General features: G+C 33.9%; 1 long non-coding RNA gene across 1 annotated transcript in view; it reads right to left on the reverse strand.

Annotated features, from left to right (window-relative positions):
* LOC129221110 (uncharacterized) overlaps nt 1–1631 on the reverse strand; it is a 160340-nt gene extending 158709 nt beyond the window's left edge. Inside the window, exon 1 of the long non-coding RNA XR_008580475.1 lies at nt 1564–1631. This is a non-coding gene — a long non-coding RNA (uncharacterized LOC129221110). The remainder of the gene's footprint in view (nt 1–1563) is intronic.
* Nucleotides 1632–16258: the final 14627 nt, after the last annotated feature.

The raw sequence follows: 16258 nt of genomic DNA on the forward strand, positions 1-16258 counted from the left end.
CACAGCCCCATGCTACAAACTAACTTTGTGCCAAATTTCATGAAAATCGGCCGAACGGTCTAGGCGCTATGCGCGTCACAGAGATCCAGACATCCTCCGGACATCCAGACAGAGATACTTTCAGATTTATTATTAGTAAAGAAAACTCTTCATAGTTCTCAAGTGAACCATTTGCAATTTTTGCCAAAATAATGATAAAGAATGCTATAAAATTTACGAGAAGGAACAAAAGTACATCTGTGGAAAAAAAAACATCCACAATCTCTCTGAATGCTAAACACATTTGTGGCAGTGAGAAGCAAGGGATGGTAAGTGCCAAATTCAAAATTTTGAAGATAACCAGTACGATAGGGGAGTCTCTCCTATGTAATGGGGCAAGAAATAGTACTATAGTAGCCCTGATAAGTGCTGCTATACAGTATGATTTAGAGAAAAATATCAATGAAAATTTAGCTTAGCATCTGAACTTCAAACGCATTTTTCTCAAAAGTCCATTTCCTTCCCTTTGCTTCTCACTGCCTCTTTTGACAAACAGCATCATTCATTTAGAGTTATTTCTCCTGAACAGCACAATATTTGCTAACACAAAGTCTCCAAAGAGCCCAAAGCAATCTTCTCTCAAAAAAGACTCAGATGTAGTAAATTGTGCTAACAATAAACCAATCGCAAACCAAACTTGTGAGCACCTGAAGACTAATTATGCTTCTTTTGAACTATCTCGTTTTGAGGAGAAAAAATACAATAAATGGTCAACATATTCGCGTTGCATAACAGCCAAGAATAGTGCAATTTAAGCTGAAATCTACCTTGCAAAGTTTTCCAATAAACAAGTGATAATGTTTGCCAAAATAATGAAAAATAACGTAAATTCTTTATCAAACAACGGTATGAATAAAATTACTATGAAAAAAACTCTATCCAACATCTCTACAAATGAAAAACGAATTTAACAAACAACATAATATAGAGTAAATTACCACCCATTAGCCAGGGCTAAAGCAGAAATACGTGAAATACACCGCCAGCTCAGTCATTTCCAGCCGAGGACTGCAGTTTCGTGCTTATTAGCACTCATCAGCCCGGCACAGGAAAGTGACTGAGCTGGAGATGGAAAATCTCTTAAGGAAGTCAAGAGTGCGAAACACTGAGCTGGCGATGTATTTCACGAACATAATATAGAGTCATTTCTCCTAAACAGCGCAGCAGTAATTTGTGCCAGTAATAAATCAATCGCAATAGCCAGGAATAGTTAGTTTCACTGAGTTTTAAGCTAAATCCATCTAGCGAAGTTTTCAGATAAACAAGTGGTAAATTTTGACAAAATAAAGAAAAAATTAAGCAATTTTTTTCAAGAAGAAAATTACAGTGGAGAAAAAAATCCACCATCTCTGCTAATGCAAAACGTATCTAACAAATTATATCATCTAGAGTCATTTCTCCTGAACAGTACAATTTCAGCAAAACCAAAAGTCGACGAACTTTTCAAAGTCCGAAGCAATCTGCTCCCGAAAAAGACTGAGATGCAGTAATTTGTGCTAATAATAAACAAATCGTAATCCAAACCTGTGGGCACCCAAGAGATCGAATGCTTCTTTTGGAGGTCATTTTCTCACGGACCATCTTCTAGGCGATGCGCAACAAAAAGTGATCAGTTCAGTCTAGACGAAACACCTGCATAATTACGCTTCATGAATAATATCTCATCTACGTAAATATAAATAGTAAAACAAAACGCAATTTATCGGCAGGCGAGTGTTGAAATTTTGAAAAATCGACGCCTGCCACAATGGTAATTGCAAAGAGCCACAGAACGAGAAGCGGGACCGCGCATATATTAAAGTTCATCAATAGCAAATGGAACACGGATTACACATGAAATGTGATTTTCTAAGAGTTTTCTCAAATAAAGAACGTACTTTCAATTTTTAAAAAGTATTGCAATCGTTTTAAATTGGTGCTTTCATAAATTTTTCAGTTCCAATCGTTCCGAGGAAGTGAATATTTTGACTGCCTTTTAAAGGTGTAAATTTCACAACTTTTCTCTTACTAAGTTGTTTTTTTGCTAGCAATCAGCAATAAAGCTTCATTATTTTTGCAGTTCTTAACCTAAGTATAACGACAGTGCTCTTTTAAGAATCAAACTCACCCAATGCTCTCTCTCTCTCTCTCGGAAACTTAATAATCTAAAACACGGTACAGCATCGCTTATCCGGACTAACTGGGACCAAAGACAATGTGGCCTGCGTGTGTAACAATAGAGAGCAACGCAGGTTACCAATTATTTTACAGAAGTTTATTTTACAACTAAATAAGGAAAAAATAACTTTAGGTGGAAACAATCCAGTTTTGTACACTTTTTACCAATTTGAGTATGTAGAATTATTTCTGAATACAGTTATTGTCTCCCCTACTTTCTACATTTTGTAACGTTTCCGCATTTTTCTCTTCATGGAAAAACATTAAAGCATTTGTTAAGATCTTAGCTACTCATAACGTTCATTTTTATTTCTCTTTGCTCCTCACTCTGATAACTATTCCGACAACCACCCCCTTTCTTCACATTCATTTTGATGCCTTCACTAGAAAATCACTCGTCATGGTATGACGGGTGCAAATTACTTCTTTATTAGAAAGATTTCCCATAAAATGTGAGGTGTCCAAATAGATACATATGAGAGAGAAGTGTTTAGAATTGATTGGGAAAAAATGCATCATTGCCACAATTTCCTGAACTAAAACGAACCGCCAAGTTATTTTTATTCAATGTCTGACCAACAAAGCAGTTGCTTAATGGATCTAGTTTCTGTCTTGTTAAAACAATCACTTCTCTGCTTCTCAAAAGCTGTTAAACAATATTATCCAATCTTTACTAATAATAAAGCTGAAAGTCTGTATCTCTGGATATTTGTCTGTTACGCGCATAGTGCCTAGACAGTTTGAAAATTTGGCACAAAATTAGTATGTAGCATGGGGTTTTTTCGAGAATTCGATTTTGTTCCTTTTCTATTCCAATTTTCAGAGCATTTTATCGAGCAAATTATCATAACGTGGACGAACAAATTACCATAGCGTGGACTAGCAAATTACCATAACATGGAAGAGCGAATTACCATATGCGACCATGGGTGAGCAAACTAACATAGCAAATTGGCGAGAAATTCATCAACCATTATTTGTAAATACATAGGCGAACCAAATGACCTTTTAATTTCAAGCCGTGCGGGTATATTTATAAATAAACTATTGAATTTTAAGGGATAGGGCAACAATCAAATGATGCCGTCTCGCAAGCTATCGAGGGAGTTTCATTTTTGGTGACGTCAGCTTTACTTGATCAGTGATTTTGACTATTATATAGGGTGTATCAGTACAGTGTTTACAGACTTTCAGGACAGACAGAGTACACCTAGACGATGGGAAACCACATAGCAATGCATGGTTGGAAACGCTTTCCTGATGCAGTAGTGATGACACAAATCACCAAAAAGGCAAGACACGAATAAGAGAAGAAAACATATTTATTATCCTTAGTACAGCAGAAAACTAAGAAAAAAGAACATGAAGGAGCCAACGATCGTCATCAAAGTGGGCGTTCAAAATTACGACCCCGGGACATGATGTATACCTCACATCTCCGGCACATTGAGCGTAACAAAAAAAAAAAAAAAAAAACGCGTGTTCGCATGCACCGTCATCTGATGCTTCGGCTTACGTGCTTCGGTTGCTTCGGTGTACTCTATAAACCCTGAAAGTCTGTAAACGCTGTACCAATACACCCTGTATATATGAGGATTTTACGTGAAACTCAACAACAAAGAAAAATGGCCCCTATCTATACTTTGAGATTCATCTTTATTAGTACACTTTGGAGAAATGTCTTTTGTTCATCGATAGAATCCAGTTTCTTTACTAATGACAATTCTACCCCCCCCCCCTAATTCACCGTCCAGAAATGGTATTGCACATTTAACATCCTCAGAAGGATCTTCATTATTTTTTATCTTATATTTTATTTTAACTACAGACGTTTTCTTTAAATTCTTTACTTTGTCGACAGTAGACATTTCTTAGACTTGTCTTTGACCCAAATTTAAGACAGTGCCCCAAGTTTCGATTTTTGCATTCTTAAAAACTTATGCATAAATAAACTAAATTGAATTTGCTAGAAAGAAATGAGTATGCACAAATAGTGCCCAAGCACATACGTGAGAAAAGTAGTGGAATAAAAATTCAAACCAATGTTGTTCAATTAACGTAACAACCAAAGTTATTTTCTTATTTAAGAATCGCATATTTTGTTGAAACTTTCAAAATAATTAAACTTGTCCATAAAGCTGAAGCATCAAAATTTAACTCACACAGCCTCAAAAATAACAATTAATTTACCCTAAAACACCATTTATTTCTTACGGATAAAATATTAATAGGCATAGGAGTACTCGAAACAATATCCCAAAATATTCCAAATCAGAGTATTGTTCCAAAGATGGTGACTTGACTTTATATATATTTTTACCATAATGTGTGTTTTTCTTTTGAAAAAAAAAAAAAAAAAAAAAACGATTGCAGATTTCACACAAGGAAACAAGTTTGACACAATGCTAAACTTATTTTAATAATGCCCCCAACTCTGTCAGTGAAATCTCGTTACAACGGACTTCAAAAAACCGCAAATTTTGTTCTTTATTACGGGATTTTGGTTGCAATGGAATTTAAGCAAAACGATGGAAATTGAATCGGGATTGAACGTTTATTTCGTTGAAACGAATATTTCGCTGTATTGATATTTGTTGTAACGAGATTCCAGTGGAGTCCAGCGATATCAGGAAAGGGATACAGCACGTCGGGGAATATCTCTAAAACGGTCGTGATGCATTCCTGCGACTGTTTCTGCGTTCCCGTTCTTATTCTCCCTGGAAATACGATGCTTCTGTGATACTGAGGAGAAAAATCGTATATCAAGGGTTTTCGTATAATTTTTGAGCAAGCACGAATTTATTATTATCCTCACCTGACCAAAGTTGATGTTGCTCTGATTTTGTAGACTACCATGAAGACAAGAATAAGTTTAGTTCGTTGTTTTTAATATTTATTATGAGGATTAATTTTCGTCACCATGGTTACAAAACGCTTGCATACATTCAAGACTAAACGTAAGCATAAAACGTAACTCTGCGCATTCTACTGTCCACCGGCCACCGGGAGTGGGACGATTCCTAGGCGATGGCGTCTATTCCCTACACATACAGATATACGTCTCAAAAATGACGAAGTTCATGTACAGCAAAATTACCATCGAACATTAGTTCGAGATCATTAGCGGAAGTTGTAAAAAAATCTACAAAATGTGTGGTTACGGTTGTGACACAAAATAAATAAATAAATAAATAAAATAAATAAATAAATAATTTGAATTCTGAAATTTTGAACTCAAATTATGTTTTTCGCAATCACGAGTTGCGACAGGACCCTGCTCATTGGTTACTAACCTACTCATTTGTTTAGAGAAACAGCCCTGGTCCCTCCAAGCCTGCCCCTTCTCTTGGGTGGTTACGTGTGTATAGTTGTGTAAGCTTGTGTGTGTGCGCAGACCTGTGTGTGTGCATGTTGGCGTGTGTGTACGTGTGTGAGTGTGCATGTGTATGAGCGTGCGTGTGTGTGGGACAGGGATGCCACCGACCAGGAGCAGCGGCTACCGGGAGGAATCGCTCCTGGGAGAAACTGGGGTTGAAAAAGAAACCACAACGCCAAGGACAGTCAAGTGAAAAGAATTAACAATCGTGATTGCTCAGGAAAAAAAACGTGGTTTTTTGAATGTCAAGAAACAATGTAACTTTATGAATCTACTGCACTCAAATATGATCTTAATAACTGAAGATCATATAATTATGATCAACATTCATCAATTTCTTTATCGTTCAGGCATTATTTTATTTAAAAAATCAATATAATTCACTATACATAGATAGATGTTAGATAACAAGTGCTCGGTGGTTTTAATATTTTTTAAAAAGTTATATACGATATTACATATATAAGCAATCCCCCAAAGGTATCAATAATTTAGAACTATCCTGCAAATACTTTAGTATACTTTAGTAAATACTTTTGCAAGTATAATCATGTGTTTTAAGTTCGTATTCAATTTTATAAAAATTCAATCCCTTTTATCCCATAAGATTGATATAAATGAAACGGCCGACCACTGGGTTACACATGGCCGAGAACTAGATTTCGATTATCGATTTTCTAGAAGGCCGACACTGGAGCATTCGCTTACATTAAAAATTGCTTTATTTTAAAAATATAAATATTGTTGTTTCTGAAACAATTAAGATAATTAGCATCAGAAATACACAGTCCAAAGTTTTACAATGTTTTTATTGTCGTATTAATTTTTTTAATTTGTAGTTACCAGCAATCGAGCTCTTAAAAAGCAGACTTCTTTTGCTTTTACCCTATTTTTAACAACTTAAAAAATATGACAGATGTTAGACTACTTTCAATAAATTAATAGGTATTACTGCGTGTTCTCAAGTACGCGCGATAGAAGTTTTTATAAATGAATTTTTTAGTTTTTTTTTTTCATGAATTCTCAGAATGTTTTCCAGCAGTACGCTTAAAAAAACCAACGGCAGCACTTGCAATATTTAAGAAACTTGTCAATTTTTATGAAATCGGAAATCTGAAATCACTATAACAAAAACTAAAGAGAAAAAAAAATAGAATACTAAGTACTACACAGCGAGCAGAAAAATATTTTACTTCAATACTTTTACACTTCCCAGTTTATTGTGAACCGATGTAGGAAAGACATTTTTACAGAGATTCAGAGCACAGAGGGTGTTAACACATTTTTAGTACGATTTCAGGGCCATTTTTTTCTTATTTAAAATGCAGAGATTTTTTTTTAAATATTCAATCTAATAACCTTGTCTCTGAACTAAAAGTTTTCATCGCGCTTTCCATGATAAAAGGTTTTTTTGTAGCATATCTAGAGGCGTGGCTCGCCATTCTTTTCTACATTTTTCAGAAGTCCATCAATGCTTTCGGGTTACGTTTAGAGAGAGCTCTTTTCAGCAAACCAAATAAACTTCACAAGAGAAATATCAGGGGACTTTGCAGGAATATATTGAAAAGGTATCTACTCAATACTTGTATCAAGTTACATTTTTTCATGATCTGCACAGGCAGTTTTCAAGATATGACTGTTGTCTTAGTGCAGTTTCAGACTGAAAACAGTTTGGGTAAAAAAAAAAGTGGAATTTCTTCTTTAAATATCGGAGGTAAAACATTCTCAGGACAATATAATGAGTTGACTTTAACATTTTCCCTATCTTATCATTTTAAAATTCTCATTGTAAGAGAAACTTGCGACAATAATAAATCCCTCGGAACCAAATGTGGACATTTTTTTTCTCTGCGTTTGCAATTGTAAATGGATCATTTCGGATGATTCAATCATTTCACCTCATTGGTTCAATCATTTAGGCAAACCCACATTTCATCAACGGTCATGACATGTTTACATTTATCGCCTCCTGAGTAATTTTTGTTCAGGATTCTGCAGCATGTCTTGCGTTGAGTCACATGCCCAGGCAAAAGACGGTGATTATTACGTTTATTAGGTTTTTAAGTTTTTATGTTTGTTCATTATTTTACTTAATGTTACTACAAAAGGGTTTAAAGAGTTTGCAATTGATTTCTGCTCCGGTGGATTTTCAGTTATTATCAGTAACCTCACTTTAGAAATTTTTGAAACAGTTCTGCAGAAATATCTATTCCATGCGTTTCACACCGTTTTTACTTCCTTTCACATTGTAAAGAAAATATTGTATACGCAAAAAACCCCTCAAATTTCGGCATAATTTTGCATTTTACTCATCCCCGAAAAAATGTTGAGTGGTTTTGCCGACCGTACCGTACGTGCATATATATGCCTAAGAACATATGGATGCCCGAAATATCCATTTTGACCGTCCTCGATTGAATCACCACGAGTTTTCTCGTGACGTCTGTATGTGCGTATATATGTACGTATCTCGCATAACTCTAAAACGGTATGTCGTAGAGTGTTGAAATTTGGTATGTAGACTTCGAGTGGGGTCTAGATGTGCACCTCTCCTGTCGGTTGTATTCGGATGTTCCAAAAGGGGTCTTTTACACCTTTTTGGGGAAAAATCAGTCTTAATTTCAATACAAAATCAAGTGATGTTATAATTTGGCGAACACTTGGCTTATATCGCCCAGTTTTGATCGCCAGGTTGGCGATATATTACCATGTTGTTGACAAATTTGGCGCAACAAATTATTTTTTCGAATCTGGTTTCAATTTGGCGTTATTGGCGATATTTAGAGAGTTGTCCATTGAAAAACGTTAAAACTGCCGATATTGGGAAAATTAATGTCTGTAAAACGCTTTTTTTTTTGCATCGGTTCGTGACGAATTAGGGCTGAAAATATCTAAAGTGCTTCCGTGCTTACTCCAAGGCACTATTATCAATAAATTGCTGTAAACAGAAGTCATATGATGCAAACATTAGCCCGTTTGATACCGAGAATTAATTAGAATAAGGTTAGTTCTCCTTGGAAAACGAGAAAAGGTATCCTTCTATCTAGAAGTTGCTTACATACGATATTTTGAAAGAATAAAAAGGCCTGAATGTAGCAGATGATAGTTTTTATTTCCGATTATAAGCTATTTCCAGTTGTTTTCTTCCCAAAATATTTTCTTTTGTAAACACCTCCATCAAAACCGTTCTAAAAATGTGTAAACATCCTCTGAATTAATATGAACAATGTTTTGCATTTTTTCTATGAAAGTTTTGTTAAATATCACTAATAAAACCAGATTGACACGTAATTCGGCAGTTAGCTTTTGGCGCTAAATTTCAAACAGTATGCGACAGAAACCTTAAAGATACATCGCCTTGCATTATGCACAAAGCGACTTGAAATAAACATTAATTTTCTGAAAAACACGAGTAAAGTGCCCTATTAAAACAGATAACTTCGTCGAAAAACGGGAGGTGCACATCTAAACGCTATACGAATTCTACTAAATTTTACTATTGCTTTAAGATTTTTTTTATTTTTTTTTTAATAACTATGACAAGGTTTCCGAATATTGTCAGAAAAGTTTTCCAGAATACGTAAAAAGCGTTTGTGAAATGTATAGAAGGAGGTTTCCGAAATACTCAAAACCGTTTCTGAAAATTATAAGAAGCATAGTTGCCTCATATATTCAGAAACGTTTCCGAGTGTTTTTTAGTGTAAGAACAGTGTAAAAGTTGCATAAATACCTCGGAACAGTAGTCAGTAATAAGAATATCAGACACTTGTTCCGGAATTATATATGAAACTCCTTTTTCAATGCAAAAACACATAAGCTTTTTATTCACTGAAAAGGGAGCACCGAAATACGTGTCTGAAACCTTTATAGATACATTCAATTTCTTTTAATTGTGTGTCTTGTTTTTTTTTAATTTTAATTTTTATTTATTTTTTTATTTTTTGCGCGGTACATTAAAATTTCAATCAGATTGGGACTCAATTGACGAAATTATTTATAAAACAAGTGCGAGGAAGTATCTTCCAAGTGACGACAGGAGCACCCCAATGTGAAATCACTGTGACCTCTCAGAAATTTTCTTATTCGGGAAATTTTATCTAACGATTCGGCAAATTCATCATCACTTAGTTTATTTTCATTATGTTTAAAAAAAGCAATCCCTAGTTATATTTCGTAAGTTTTTTGGGTAATTTTCTACGTGAGACTTTTTTCATGCGGTCCTTATCCACCGCATAAAAACAGGTTTAAGTGTATATATGTATTTTTTTACGGTTTTCGGTTCGTACTTAGCGCTAAACATACATTATATTTGTAATTTAGTAACATACCGGAAGACGAATTCATCCGGAAGTTTTCAGCGTCCTCACTATTTCACTTGAAAGAGCATCAAAATTATGCAAAAAAGCAACAATTAAACTAGTCTAGCTTTGCCAAACGTTGCTGGGATTTCAATCACGCTTTAGATTTTATCTGTTGTCAAATTACCCACAAGAGGTTCCGTCTAGAACTATACGAGCCTACTTTACCGTATACCCATACTACTTTCTAATACCTGATTCTCAAAAATAGCTAAAATCGCAAATTGTTTCAAACATATTTTTTTAATATTTTAAGCTAATTTCTAGGAATAAAATATTCCTCAACAATCTAAAAAAATTAGATGCGTTAATAAAATTTAAAAAAATAAATAAATAAAAATAAACAAATCCTTATATATTATTACTGTAGCCTGTTTTTGGTTTCTACGCCAGATTTTCCTCAATTCTTGATCGATTTCTTTGATTTACGCCTTATTTTAAAGCTTATGGAGCTGGCTACTGACGAAAAATAGACCCACGGTCTAAAAATTGTTTTTTTCAGCCGAAAAACCTGTTTTAAAGAACCAGAATGAGGTTTTCGGTTAACTTTAATTTGCGCTATGACCGACAGAGCTGAATAGCTTGATCAGCAGAGCGTTCTCTTCGTAACCAAGAGAATGCGTGTTCGGGCCCACGTCCGGACAGTCTGCAACAAAAAAATTAGAGAAATATCGCGCATTACATGAACACTTAATTAAGTGAATAACAACTATGAAGGATTAGAATAAATGAGAAGGAAACGCTCCTTGCTGATATGAAAACTTGAATTGACATTGTGCTAAATTACTTCGGAATTGTACGTTTTTTTTTTTTTTTTTCTTTTTAAGCTTTGGCTCTGGTAAGAAAATTAAAGCATAATGTAAGCGAAAATATAAGTAACAGGTTTAAGATTTCAGACTACAATAGAATTGTTTTTTGTTCAGAAAAAAATAATAAATCGTATATTGAAATATATATTCTTCTAATGAGTTTTTGACGCTTTGTACAAATAAAAAAATCACTACCTCAATTTGAAGGGTAAAATATATATTTTCTTCTTTTTGCAAAAAAAAAAAACAAAAACAAAAAAAAAAAAAACAAATAGCTTATCACATTTTTACTACATTCGAAAAGCTACGCTTAAAAAAGAGCATAGTTCAATTTGTTTTGTATTTTAACCGTGCTGTTAAATGATGAACACATGCTGCCATCTAAGTCACAACTATTCAAGCAGCCTGCGGAAACAAATTGTAAAAATTTTCAAGAATAAAAAAATGTTTCTTCAATATCTTATCTTATATATTATTCCCTTCTCATTTTAAAACTTATCAGGCTGGCTAATGAAGAAAAATAGACTTACGGTCGAAAAATCAAATTTCGAAAACGCCCCTTGCTGTTTCAAAACCTTGATGCTGCCTGTAGTTCTTATGCATTTTTTGAAAGCAAAGTTCTAATGCAATTTTCCATTTTTTACGTCGCTTTCGGCAAAAAAAAAAAAAAAAGCCTGTGTGTGTGTTCATATTTTAATAAAACTTAAAAGCACTGGACTTAGTTGTTCGGCTAAATTGATAAGTTTTTTTCGGTAGAGCGTTCGGCTATAAACTATCTGAACTTCGGGCAAGTTTGAGCTGCCCGAAAGAATATCAAATTTATTTTAGTATTACGCATTACATGTACTCATAACATACAAACGTAATAAAATAAATGCAGTGGGAATGCTACTTGGTGTTTCGACTCCTTTATGCAGGCTACAGTTATCATTCGGATAAGTTGACTGTTAATCGAAGAGTGTTTTTCCTTTTTTTTAAGCTTTGACTACATCCAGATCACTCAGCATAATGTAAGCATAAAAAAGTATTAGATTTACCTAAAGGAAATCTTTTTTGTGCAGAAAAACATTTTCATTGTATGCTGAAATGTAGATGTTTCTAATAGCAGTGTTCAACCTTTTGTACAAATGAAAAAATACTACGCCAAATTAAAACTACGTGTTTCACCCAGTAAACCTTTAATTTTTTATTCCCGCGAATACGATATAAAGCATTAAAATTATTATCAACTTCATTAGCAAGAAATCATTTTCTACTCCTCTGCTTTCTGCTGAAAAAAAAATACATTTTGTCTACGTTCGAAAAATTACACTTAAAAAACGGACTCAGTTCAACTGGTTTTGGTTTTGAATTTTAAGTGTTCGATTAAAAGAGAAACATGTGCGGGCATTTAAGCCGTAACTCATAAAGCAACCTTCTATGTGAAATAGTTCAATATTCAAAGATAAAAACCCTTATTTTCAATCTAATTTATTACTTCTTTAAAATGTTTATTTCAATCGCTACGTGAGATCTTCGTCATTCTTTAATCAAATTCCATGCTTTTCGAATAATTTTAAATCGTATCATGCTGGTTAATGACAAAACATAGAAGCATAATCTTATAATTATTTTTTTTTTTTTTGGCAAAAAGCTTTTTTGCTGTTTTTTACTACGCATTCCTTCAATGAATAACTTTCGAAAAGAAAGGCGAAATTGCTAGGTTTGTTGGGGTGTCGGGCTGTTAATCAGAAGGGCGTCAATTCGAATCCGTGCCAATAAATATCTCTTTAATATTTCTTTTTTTAACATCAGATGCTCACATGGGCACGACTGTATTTGCCACAACCTGTGTTTTTTACATGCACAATTATTGCTTTTTCACGAATCACTACTCAGCCACACATTTAATGATATTTATGTTTGAAATGAAAATATGTACGACCAAAAGGTGAGCGATGATCAAATTATCACAACGTTGTATTTAACGAAGTTTTGTTACTGATGTCTTTAAATTACATGCCTTCTCTTCTGCGCTTACTTTTTTTTCGGTTCTTCTTCATAATGTTCTTCCTTTGAAATTCTTAAAGAGCGAAATACCTTATGAAACGAACCGAAGCACAGTGCGGAGTTCCGCACGGGTCAACTAGTTATAATAAAAAAAATAATAAATAAAATAGCAGCACCTTTTAAACAAAGCAGCTAATACACTTTTTTCTATTAAAAAAAAATTCTTTAACAGCAGTGTTGGGCATCAACTAAAAAAATCAACTAAATTTGTAATTGATTGATTAGTTGACTAAAGTAATCTGACTCCCATTTAGTTCAGACTAATATTTTAAAAATTTAATTCAATTGCAGACGAAGATTAACGTTAGTTTAAACTAACTCGTTAGTTGACTAAAAAAACTAATTTAGTTCAGATTGATTTAGTTCAGATTAAATTAATCAGATTGAATTTAGTCAGACTAAAAGTAATCAGATTAAAAGTAATCAAATTGATTTGATTACTTTTTTAATTCAGATTAAATTTGTAAAATATAAATATCACATGAACAGAGGCACATTTGTATTTCTACGTGTATATATAATATATTTATGCAAGCATACACGAGTTAATGCGTGTACATACGACTACGTGCGGGTATATACGTATATAAACGTGTTATCCCGCGTATGTTCGTGTACGGAGGTATATTTGAAATTTTAAGTAAATATACATATTTATGTGTGCATACACCAGTAAATACGTGTATATACGAGTATGTACGTGTACACATGAGAATATGCGTCTAGCTACGTGTTACCCCGAGTATACTCGTGTAAAAAGGTACATTTGTATTTCTACGTCATATTCCAGCGTGCGTATACGAGAAAGTACGTGTATATACAAGTATGTTCGTGCACACACGAGAATATGCTTAGAGATATGTGTTACCCCGAATATACTCGTGTAAAGAGGTACATTTCTATTTAAACGTGAATATACATATTTATGCAGGCATATACGAGAAAATACGTGTATATACGAGTAAGTACGTGCACACACGACAATAGGCTTATAGATACGTGTTTAACCCGAGTATACTCGTGTAAGATGGCACATTTGTATTTCTACGTGTATGTGCATATTTATGCGTTTATAAGCGAGTAAATACGTGTATATACGAGTATGTACGTGTACACACGATTATGCGTATAGATACGTGTTACCCCCGAGTATACTCGTGTACAGAGGTAAATTTGCTTTTAATTGTGTATATATATATATTTATGCGTACACACAAGCTAAGATACGTGTATATACGTGTACACATGAGAATATGCGTATAGATACTTGTTACTCCGAGTATACTCGTGTAAAGAGGTACATTTGTATTTCTACGTTTATATACATATTTAAGCGTGCATATACGAGAAGGTACGTGTATATACAAGTATGTTCATGTACACACGAGAATATACTTATACATACGTGTTACCCCGAGTATACTAGTGTACAGAGGTAAATTTCTATTTAAACGTGTATTTACATATCGATGCATGCATATACGAGAAAATACGTGCATACACGAGTAAGTCCGTGCACACATGATAATAGTCTTATAGATACGTGTTTAACCCGAGTATACTCGTGTAACATGGCACATTTGTATTTCTACGTGTATGTGCATATTTATGCGTTTATAAAGGAGTAAATACGTGTATATACGAGTATGTACGTGTACACACGATTATGAGTATAGATACGTGTTACCCCGAGTATACTCGTGTACAGAGGTAAATTTGCTTTTAATTGTGTATATACATATTTATGCGTGCACACAAGCGAAGATACGTGTATATACGTGTGCACATGAGAATATGCGTATAGATATGTGTTACCACGAGTATACTCGTGTAAAGAGGTACATTTGTATTTCTACGTTTATATACATATTTAAGCGTGCATATACGAGAAAGTACGTGTATATACAAGTATGTTCGATTACACACGAGAATATGCATATAGATACGTGTTAACCCGAGTATACTCGTGCACAGAGGTGAATTCGTATTTAATCTAGTACATGCACTTTTATGCGTGCATATACGAGAAAAGACAAGTATATACGAGTATGTTCATGTACGCACGAGAATATGCGTATAGATACGTGTTTAACCCGAGTATACTCGTGTACAGAGATACATTTGTACTTGTACGTTAAAATACATATTTATGTGTGCATACACGAGTTATATGTGTATATACGAGTAAGTACGTGTATATACAAGTATTTTTGTGCATATACGTGTATATACGTGTTGACTCGACGATATTCGTGTATACAGGAATTTTGTATTTCTACGTGTATATACCTACAAGTACGTGTGAACACAAGTAAATATGTGTATATACGATACATATTTGTAAACACGAGTTTATACGTATAAATACGTGTTATCCCGAGTATATTCGTACACGGAGATATGTTTAATTTCTAAATGTATGTACAAATTTATTTGTGCATACACGAGTAAATACATGTATACACGAGTATATACGTGTACACAAAGGAATATACGTATGGATACGTGTTAATCCGAGTATACTCGTGAACAGAGGTAAATTTGTATTTAAACGTATATATACATATTTATGCATGCATATACGAGAAAATACGTGTATATTCGAGTAAGTTCGTGTACAAGCAAGAATAGATTTCTAGGTTCTTTTTTTTAGCCCGAGTATACTCGTGTACAATGGTACATTTGTATTTCTATGTGTATATGCATATTTGTGCGTTTATACATAAATAAATGCGTGTATAAACGAGTATGTACGTGAACACACGAGAGAATATGTGTATAGATACTTGTTACCCCGAATATACTCGTGTACAGAGAAATTTGCTTTGTATATACATATTTATGCGTGCATATAAGAGAATACGAGTAAGGACGTATTCACACGAGTATATGCGCATAGATAAATGTTACACCGAGTATACTCGTGTGTAGAGGTCGTTGTATTTACACGAGAATATGCGTATAGATAAATGTTACACCGAGTATACTCGTGTGTAGAGGTACATTTGTATTTAAGATTGCATATACATTTTTATGCGTGCATACGTGAGAAAATACAAGTACATACGAGTATGTAAGTGCACGTACAAGAATATGCGTATAGATACGTGTTTAACCCGAGTATACTCGAGTAGAGAGGTACATTTGTATTTTTGGTTAAAATACATATTTATGCGTGCATACACGAGTTAGTACGTGTATATACGAGTAAGTACGTGTATATACGTGTGTGTACGTGTATATACGGAGCTGTACGTGTTAACCTGAGTATATTCGTGTCTACAGGAATTTTGTATCTCTACGTGCAAACAGAAGTAAATACGTGTATATACGAGTTTGTAAGTGTAGACACGAAATTTTACGTATAAATTCGTATTTCCCGAGTCTATTAGTGCCGGATTTATATTCAAACTTCTAAGTGTAACAATGTTTATCAGTACAGCGTTTACAGACTTTCAGGGCAGATAGAG

Source organism: Uloborus diversus, chromosome 4, assembly GCF_026930045.1.
Source record: "Uloborus diversus isolate 005 chromosome 4, Udiv.v.3.1, whole genome shotgun sequence".
Lineage (NCBI taxonomy): Eukaryota > Metazoa > Arthropoda > Arachnida > Araneae > Uloboridae > Uloborus > Uloborus diversus.